The following is a 9,374-nucleotide window of genomic DNA, read 5'->3' on the forward strand; positions in this document are numbered from 1 at the left end:
CACCCTTATATTCTCAAAGTACTGGGATTTTAGGCAGAAGTCACCAGGCCGATTCATTTCTTTAAAAAAAAAAAAACTCAGAAGTTAAAGATTCCAGCACTTAGCAACTTCTAGCCTCTCAATGAAGAGCCAAGAAAAGGTCTTGGCACATTCAGGGTCTTGTCTCTAAAGTGGGCCCTGCACCAACAAATAAGTAGCACGTAGATCCTGCACCAAATCCATGTCTCTGGAGGCCCAAAGGACGGCACTTGCAAGAATTTTCAATTTCTAGAATTGGGAGGGACCTCAGAAATTATCTAGTTCACCTACTCAGATAACAATGTAAGTCCAAGAAGATTAAATGACTTGCTGCTGGTCACGCAGTTGGTGAGTGACAAATTAGGTCTAGAAGTCATTTCCTAACTCATACCCCTGTAATAGATAAGGAGTGAAGGGGAAACAAGATCAAGATTTGTAAATAATCAGAGTTCTTCCCTTTAGTCCATTTCTTTTAGAGACACATACTACACTTTTTTTTTTTTGAGACAGAGTCTCAGTATGTCACCCTCAGTAGAGTGCTGTGCTGTCACAGTTCACAGCAACCTCTAACTGTTGGGCTTAAGTGATTCTCTCGCCTCAGCCTCCCAGGTAGCTGGGACTACAGGCGTCCGCCACAACACCCGGCTATTTTTTTGTTGCAGTTGTTTAGTTGGCCGGGGCTGGGTTCAAACCCACCACCCCTGGTATATGTGGCTGGCGCTGTAACCACTGTGCTATGGGCGCCAAGCCCGTTACACATTTTTGTTTAGAATGATAAAATGGTTGGGATTTGCTTCTAAATAATCTGGTTTGAGAAGGAGATGAGAAGGGTATAGCAGTAGGTTGATAATTGCTGAAACTAAGCAATGGGTAAATAAAGCTTCATTATGTTAGTCTCCCTGCTTTAACAGATTTTTGAAAATTTCCATAATAAACTTAAAAAAAATCATTTGTTAATTTTTTATGTCAACATTTTCGGTTTTTCTTTCTCCTTAAACAGTCACTTTAGATTGTCTAAAGGCTGCCCCTCCCCAATGGGTCTTGGTCTTCACTGTGGCTGATCGACCCAAGATTTTCACTTCTAACAAGTTTGACAGGGTGTGGGTTCTTAGACGGACTTCATAGGGTCATTTCCACTTCTCTGTTTCCAGCCAGGACAAGGACCTGAAAGGGGGAGACTCATGCATAACGATTAGTCCCTGACCCACACATATGACATATTTACTCTGCTTTTTACTCATAAAAACATCACCTTTTAAAAAGGTCATCTTTTAAAAGATAATTTTATTTGGAACCCATATAAATAAGACAACATCTTCTTCATGAAAGCATATCATACAAAAAAATATTTTCTTCAAAGTTATATGCTGTACTTTAAAAAAGTAAAAACAAAAAGGAAAAGAAGACCTTTTCTTTCAAAAGTGACCCATTTTTTCATTGATCTCAGGAAACTCTGAGTTCCCCATTCTCTCGGTTCTACTGTCTTTCCCACTTCCTTTCTTTTAGCGGAGACTGCGGCCAGGACACAAAATTATCTTGATGTTTCTGGTCCCAAAGTAGTGTCTCCCATGTGTCCTTAGTCTCCTCACCCAGTAACAATGGGTAGGGGCTAGAGGACGGGAGCCACAGGGTGGGTGTCCTGGGAGACGGCACAGTCTCCAGGGCATCCTCTGCTGGGCTGTGTGGCTCTGTCACTAACTCCCCCCTTCTCAGCACTGTGGGCCCCCATCTAGTTTCCTAAGAACAGGATTCCTGGTACCTCTTAAATTTCTAGGTTCTTAGTCCAGAAATTTTCCTGAGTATCTTAAAGTTGGAGAGGGAAAAGCTGAGGTTTGAGGGGAAAAGCTCCCTCATCATAGTTTGAGTCTACAGTTTGAGTAGAAGAAAAATAAGATGCTCAGCGCCTGTAGCTCAGCAGCCAGGGTGCCAGCCACGTACACCGAAGCTGGCGGGTTCGAATCCAGCCTGGGCCTGCCAAACAATGATGACAACTACAACCAAAAAATAGCCAGGCGTTGTGGTGGACACCTGTAGTCCCAGCTACTTGGGAGGCTGAGGCAAGAGAATGGCTTAAGCCCAAGAGTTTAAGGTTACTGTGAACTGAGACGCCACAGCACTCTACCCAGGGCCACAGCTTAAGACTCTGTCTCAAAAAAAAAAAAATAGTAATAAGAACAGAGGTTATATATAAAACCCCTGTACCTTGTCACAATTTTGCTGTGAATCTAGAACTGTTCTAAAAAAGTCTATCTTAAAAAAAAAAAAAGGGAAGGGAAGGCCAGGCATGGTGGCTTATGCCTATAATTCTAGCCCTCTGGGAGGCTAAGAAAGATCACTTGAGGCTAAGAAAGATCAGCAATTTGAGACCAGTCTGAGCAAGAGTGAAACCCTGTCTCTGTTGAAAATAGAAAAATTAGCTGGGCATTGTGGAGAGTGCCTGTAGTTCCAGCTACTCTGGAGGCTAAGACAGGAGGATCACTTGAATCCTGGAGTTTGAGGTTGCTATGAGTGACACCGATACCACAGCACACTAGTCTGGACAATAGAGTGAGACTTTGTCACAAAGAAGAAAAAACAAAGGCATTAAAGTACTTCTCAAATGCTACCCTGCCACAAGTAGAATATGAAATTCTAATTCCAAAATTATAGCCTTTGAAAGAATCAAAAGTTGCAATGTAAGAGACACATTTGAATGTTATTGATGTAAGTATCTGGAAGCAGGGGACTGTTTTACTTCATTTGGGAATATTTGCACAAGGATCAAAGATATTGCAGACAGGCAGGGTGTGGTGGCTCACACCTGTAATCATAGCACTCTGGGAGGCCGAGGCAGGAGAATCCCTTAAAGGCCAGGCGTTCAAGAGCAGCCTGAGCAAAAGCTAGACCCCCATCTTTACTAAAAATGGGTGGGAGAAACCTAGCTTGGCACCTGTAGTTAGTCCCAGCTACTTGGGAGGCTGAGGATCGCTTGAGCCCAGGAGTTTGAGGTTGCTATGAGCTAGGATGATGCCACAGCATTCTACCCAGGGCAACAGAGTGAGACTCCATTGGAAAAAAATAAAATTGGAAATAGCCTGGGAGAAGTAGCTCAAGCCTGTAATCCCAACACTTTGGGAAGCTGAGGAGAGAGAATTAATTGAGAGCAGGAGTCTGAGATCAGCCAGGGCAACAAAATGAGACACATCTCTATAAAAAATAAAAAATTTAGGCTGGGCACAGTGACTCATAGCTGTAATCCTAGCACTCTGGGAGGCCAAGGTGGGTGGATTGCTTGAGCTCACGAGCTGGAGACTAGCCTGAGTAAAAGCAAGACCCTGTCTCTACTAAAAATAGAAAAACTGAGGCAAGAGGATCACTTGAGCCCAAGAACTGGAGTTTGCTATGAACTATGATGCCATGGCCCCCTACCCATGGTGACAGCTTGAGACTCTGTCTCAAATAAATAAATAAATAACTTAGCCAAATGTGGCAGTGTGCACCTACAGTCCCAGCTACTAAGAGCTGAGGCTGGAGGATCACTTGAGCTTAGGGGTTCAAGGCTGCAGTGACCTGTGATTTAGCCACTGCACTCCAGCCTGGGTGACGGAGCAAGACTCTAGCTCTAAAACAAATAATAATAAAAATAAGAACAAATATTGGAAACAAATCTCTCAGGGGAAATTTCAGACATAGGGGAACAAGAGTAGGGGTTGGAAAGAACCAGACTCTTTGAAAATTAATCAAGAAAAGAGGTCTTGGACAGGGCACAGTGGTTCACGTCTAAATCCCAGGTACTCAGGAGGCTGAGACAGGAGGATTGCTTGAATCCAGGAGTTGGAGGTTGCTGTGAGCTATAACTATGCCAGGGCAACAAAGCAAGACTCTCAAAAAAAAAAAAAAAGAAAGAAAGAAAGAAAGAAAGAAAAAGAAAGAGAGAGAAAGAGAGAGAAGGAAAGGACCAAATATCTGTCAAAGCTATTCAAAAAAAATGTTGTGTATCTTTAATTATCTTCTCTAATTAAAAAATTAATAAATGTTTACTATGGGAATTGCAAGGGGGGACTTAAAAGAAAAGACTATCTCTTGTCACTTTTTGCCCAGAGGTTACTAGCACTGCATCTGGCATTTGGCAATTCCAAGTAGCACACACCACTCCCTGTCGTCTTCTTTTGTTGCTTTTATTTAATGCCCTACCCTCTGGCACTACGCACTGCATAACCCCAACCATGTCTCCAGAACTCACTTGATTGTTGATTCCAGACAATTCTCAACCCATTCATCAATTTTACCACCACAAGACTTTACGCTCCCTCTGAAGATACCAAACTATCTATGGCCCCCAAATCAGTGACCATATTTCCTAAGCTTCACACCCCATTCCTCACACCCATACCAAAATTACACTCACATAAGTGCAATTATATTTAAGGTTATCAGTCAGCAAGGAAAAGAGAAGTTCTTGGTCCTTAATTTGTAACCACAGACCAGATCTTCAACGGCCTCTTAATTTCAATCCCCCAAAGGCTGACCACATTTACCAGTTAAGTTACTACACTTCAGTTTGTTCAGTTTGCTAGACTACAGGTTTTTTTCTTTCTTTTTTTTTTTTTTTTGCTGTCTTAGCTACAAACATAAAATGTGAACAGAGAATCGTGTAGTGAAATGCTATTTAGAAACCGTATGGGACAGAGATGGTAAAAATTTTCTCATGGTGAATTTTGACCCTTAATCCTCATTAAGAGTGAAAGGATGCTTCTAGCCACAGAAATAGTATCTACTGCTGAAAACAGTTGCCACCCTTCTCTCAGTCCAGTGAAATGCCCTACAGCTTAAAGACCTTTATTTGATGATATCCCCAAATGAATTAAATTTCCAGGTCAGCATGTCCTGGTTCTGTACATCCCTCCTCCCAAGACACTGAATGTGTAACTAAATCAATAAATCATGTACTAAATACTTCTATATGCTTTGCTGCTCTCAGTAGAGTGCTGTGGCATCATTGCTCACAGCAACCTCAAACTCTTGGGCTCCAGCAATTCTCTTGCCTCAGCCTCCCAAGTAGCTGGGACTACAGGCACCCATGACAATGCCCAGTTATTTTTATTTTTATTTTTATTTTGAGATGCGGGGTCTCGCTCTGGCTCAAGCTGGTCTCAAGCCTGTGAGTTCAGGTGATCCACCAGCCTTGGCCTCCCAGAATGCTAGGATTATAGGCGTAAGCCACCTCACCTGGCCCCCAGAAATATAGTTTTGACTGTTATGGAATATAACAGGCTCAAATAACTGTTGATTTCCAAAAAATTAACAGTAGTATTTCTAGACAATAGGATGATAAATGTTTCTTCTTCATGTTTTCCAGACAATTCCAAATTTTATAGGAAAAGTTGTGCATCTTAATAATCAGAAAACCTTGGGTGGCACCTGTGGCTCAGTGGGCAGGGCGCCAGCCCCATATACCAAGGGTGGCGGGTTCAAACCCGGCCCCCACCAAACTGCAACAGAAAAATAGCTGGGCATTGTGGCAGGCGCCTGTAGTCCCAGATACTCGGGAGGCTGAGGCAAGAGAATCACCTAAGTCCAAGAGTTGGAGGTTGCTGTGAGCTGTGATGCCATAGCACTCTACCAAGGGTGATAAAGTAAGACTCTGTCTCTACAAAAAAAATAAATAAATAACCACTCAATCAGAATATTTTGATGTTTTATAAAAAATTAACTCTAAAAAATTCTGTTGGGCAGCGCCTGTGGCTCAAAGGAGTAGGGCGCCAGCCCCATATGCTGGAGGTGGTGGGTTCAAACGCAGCCCTGGCCAAAAACTGCAAAATAATAATAATAATAACAAAAAATAAAAAATTCTGTTAATGGAGGTTATATTTTGGATAACCTGTACTGGGATACAATGAAACTAAAGAAATTGGTTCAGTCTGGGCATGGTGGCTCACTCCTGTAATCCTAGCACTCTGGGAGGCTGAGGCAGGTGGATTGCTTGAGCTCATAGGTTCAAGACCAGCCTGAGCCAGAGCAAGAACCCATCTCTAAAAATAGCTGGGCATGGTGGCAACTGTCTGTAGTCCCAGCTACTCGGGAGGCTGAGGCAAGAGAATCACTTAAGCCCAAGAGTTTGAGGTTGCTATGAGCTGTAACGCCAGGGCACTCTACCCAGGGTGACAAAGTGAGACAGAAAGAGAGAGAGAGAGAAATTGGATAATGGTAATTTGCCTCAGACGAGGTAGGTAGGAATGCCATAGATTGGAAGAGGGTAGTAAAGTATGCAGGAAGGTTGAAGGGAAGAACATCTGTGGGTTAAGTAGATAGTACAAATATCATCAAAAAAGAAATAAGAATAGTGTAACTTTTCAGCTTTTATAGCATTTAGGGAGGTAATAATACTACTAACTCATGGGGGTGAAAGTGAGGTCCCCACTACTTTTCCTAAGAACTTGGAAATAGGGTCATGAGACCCCCTTCAAGCAAATTTATTATAATGACCTGGAGGAAAGATGTGCAGGTTCACCCCAACACAGCAGAATCAAGGAGACAGGATGGACTTGTCCTCAAAATTAAGCCAGCTTTCGCAAGGCACATTCTACCTCAAAGACCAAATGAAATCTCCTTGAATAGGTGAAAGGGCTTTTCCCCAGGGAGAGAGGGGTGGTCCTTCCTCCTTCCAGGTGGGTAGGAATGGGTGGGCAGGACAAGTCTACAAGATTTCTCCTTCATAGGACCTGATGTCATTTTCAGATTCAGATTCATTCACCTAGAAAAATATAGGCCCAGAGTACCCAGAATGTTGCTGTCTGCTCTCATTTTGCTGCCTTTGGTGAATGAGGTTCCCATTAACCAGGTTCGTTAAAGCCTGGACCCTGCAGAATCAGCTCTGAGGGTTACCCTATCAATGCCGGCTAATAAGCATGCCGCTTCTCTTTCTAAACAGAACCCAAAAGGCATTCTGCTTTCCACACTTAGCTCTGCCTCAACTACCCTAGTCTCAGCTGATACTCAGTGAGGGTATTATCCTAACATTTGCATCTTTTAAAAAATGTATTGTTTTAGGCTCAGCACCTGTAGTTTAGTGGTTTGGGCACCAGCCACATACACTGGGGCTGGCAGGTTTGAGCCCAGCCCAGGCCTGCTAAACAACAATGGCAACCACAACAACAAAGAAAAATAGGCAGACATTGTGGCAGGCACCTGTAGTCCCAGCTACTTGGGAGGCTGAGACAAGAGAATCGCTTAAGCCCAAGAGTTGGAGGGTGCTGTGAGCTATGATGCTACGGCACTCTACCAAGGGCAACATAATAAGACTCTGTGTCAAAGAAAAGAAAATGTATTGTTTTGGTTCAGTGCCCCTAGCTCACTGAGTAGGGCACCAGCCACATACATCGAAACAGGCAGGTTTAAGCCTGGCCCAGGCCTGCTAAACAACAATAACTACAACCAAAAAATATCTGGGCATTGTGGCAGGTGCCTATATTCCCAGCTATTCAGGAGGCTGAGGCACGAGAATCACTTAAGCCCAAGAGTTGGAGGTTGCTGTGAACTGTGATGCCATAGCACTCCACCTAGGGTGACATAGTGAGACTCTGTCTCAAAAAAAAAAGAAAGAAAGAAAAGAAAATGTATTGTTTTAATTGACAAACGAAAATTGTATGCACTTATCATGTGCAACATGTTCTGAAATACGTAGATGTGGTGGAATGGCTAAATAGAACTAATTAATATGCAGTACATCACATACTTATTGCTTTTTGTGGTGAGAATGCTTAATATCTATGCTCAAAGATTTTTAAGAATGCAATCCAACCACCAGGCACAGTGGCTCACACCTGTAATCCCAGCACTGGGGGAGGCTAAGGAGGGTAGATTGCCTAAGCTCACGAATTTGAGACCAGCCTGAGCTAGAGTGAGACCCCCACCTCTAAAATTAGCTGGGCATTGTGGAGGACACCTGTAATTCCAGCTACTCTGGGAGGCTGAGGCAAGAGAATGGCTTGAGTCCAGAAGCTGCTGTGAGCTATGACACCATAGCACTCTACCGGGGGTGACAAAGTGAGACTCTGTCTCCAAAAAAAAAAAAAAAAAATGGAATGCATTGTTTGTTTGTTTTATTGAGACCGAGTCTCACTTTGTCACTCTCAGTAGAGTGCCTTGGTGTCATAGCTCATAGCAACCTTCAACTCTGGGGCTCAGGCAATTCTCTTGTCTCATCCTCTCTAGTAGCTGGGACTATAGACAACTGCCACAATGCCCACCTATATTTTTTTTTTTAGCAGGCCCAGGCCGGGTTCAAACTCACCAGCCCTGGAGCATGTGGCTAGCGTCCTAACCACTGAGCTACGGGCGCCCAGCCCAATCCATTGTTACTAACTGTAACCACCATGTTAAATCTCTTGAATTTATTCCTCCTAACGGAGATTTTGTCCAACATTTGTATTTTTTTTTTTTTTTTGAGACAGAGCCTCACGCTGTCCCCCTGGATAGTGTGCTGTGGCATCATAGCTCACAGCAACCTCCAACTACTGAGCTCAAGCGAGTCTCCTGCCTCAGCTTCCCAAGTAGCTGGGACCACAGGCGCCCACCACAATACCCGGCTATTTTTTTGGTTGCAGCCGTCATTGTTATTTGGCGGGCCTGGGCTGGATTTGAACCCACCACCTTAGGTGTACGTGGCTGGCGCCTTAGCCACTTGAGCCACAGGCACCTAGCTGACCTCAACATTTGCATCTTAATAGAGGATGATAATCACTGAAAGACTGATGATCACTGTAGAATTTGATCCTCCTGACAGGTTGAAATAAAGGAGTGGGTCTTGTGGGGAGGTAAGAAAAGACCGTTAGGGATAAGAGCTTGCTCAATATACCTCAGTTCAGGGTGCGTACAGCGGCTCACACCTCTAATCCTAGTACTTTAGGTGTCTGAGGCAGTAGGATTGCTTAACGTCAGGAGTTTGAGATTAGTCCATGCAAGGTTGGGACACCCATCAAAAAATTAGCTGGGTGTGGTGATATGTGTCTGTAGTTCCAGCTACTCTGGACGCTGGGGCAGGAGGACTGTTTGAGCTATGCATATGATGATGCCACTGCACTCCAGCCTGGGTGTTAGAGTGAGACACTATCTCAAGGGAAAAAAAAAAAACTACATATATATGTATGAATAAAGTTCAAAACCACTCTCTTGGAATGTGGAGATTGCCTTGGATGCTCCTTGTTCTATATGACCAGAGAACTTCCTGGATATCACAGTGTGGGCCGAGCCTGACCAGCCTACCCAAGCTCACCACCAGGAGCCATTCTCCTGTCATTTGGAACTGCATGTATCCAACATGGTAGCCGCATGTGGCTATTCTACACTTGACATATGAGGCTCGGCGCCTGTGGCTC

The sequence above is a fragment of the Otolemur garnettii genome, unplaced genomic scaffold (genome assembly GCF_000181295.1).
Source record: "Otolemur garnettii isolate 467f Iridium unplaced genomic scaffold, OtoGar3 scaffold00008, whole genome shotgun sequence".
NCBI lineage: Eukaryota > Metazoa > Chordata > Mammalia > Primates > Galagidae > Otolemur > Otolemur garnettii.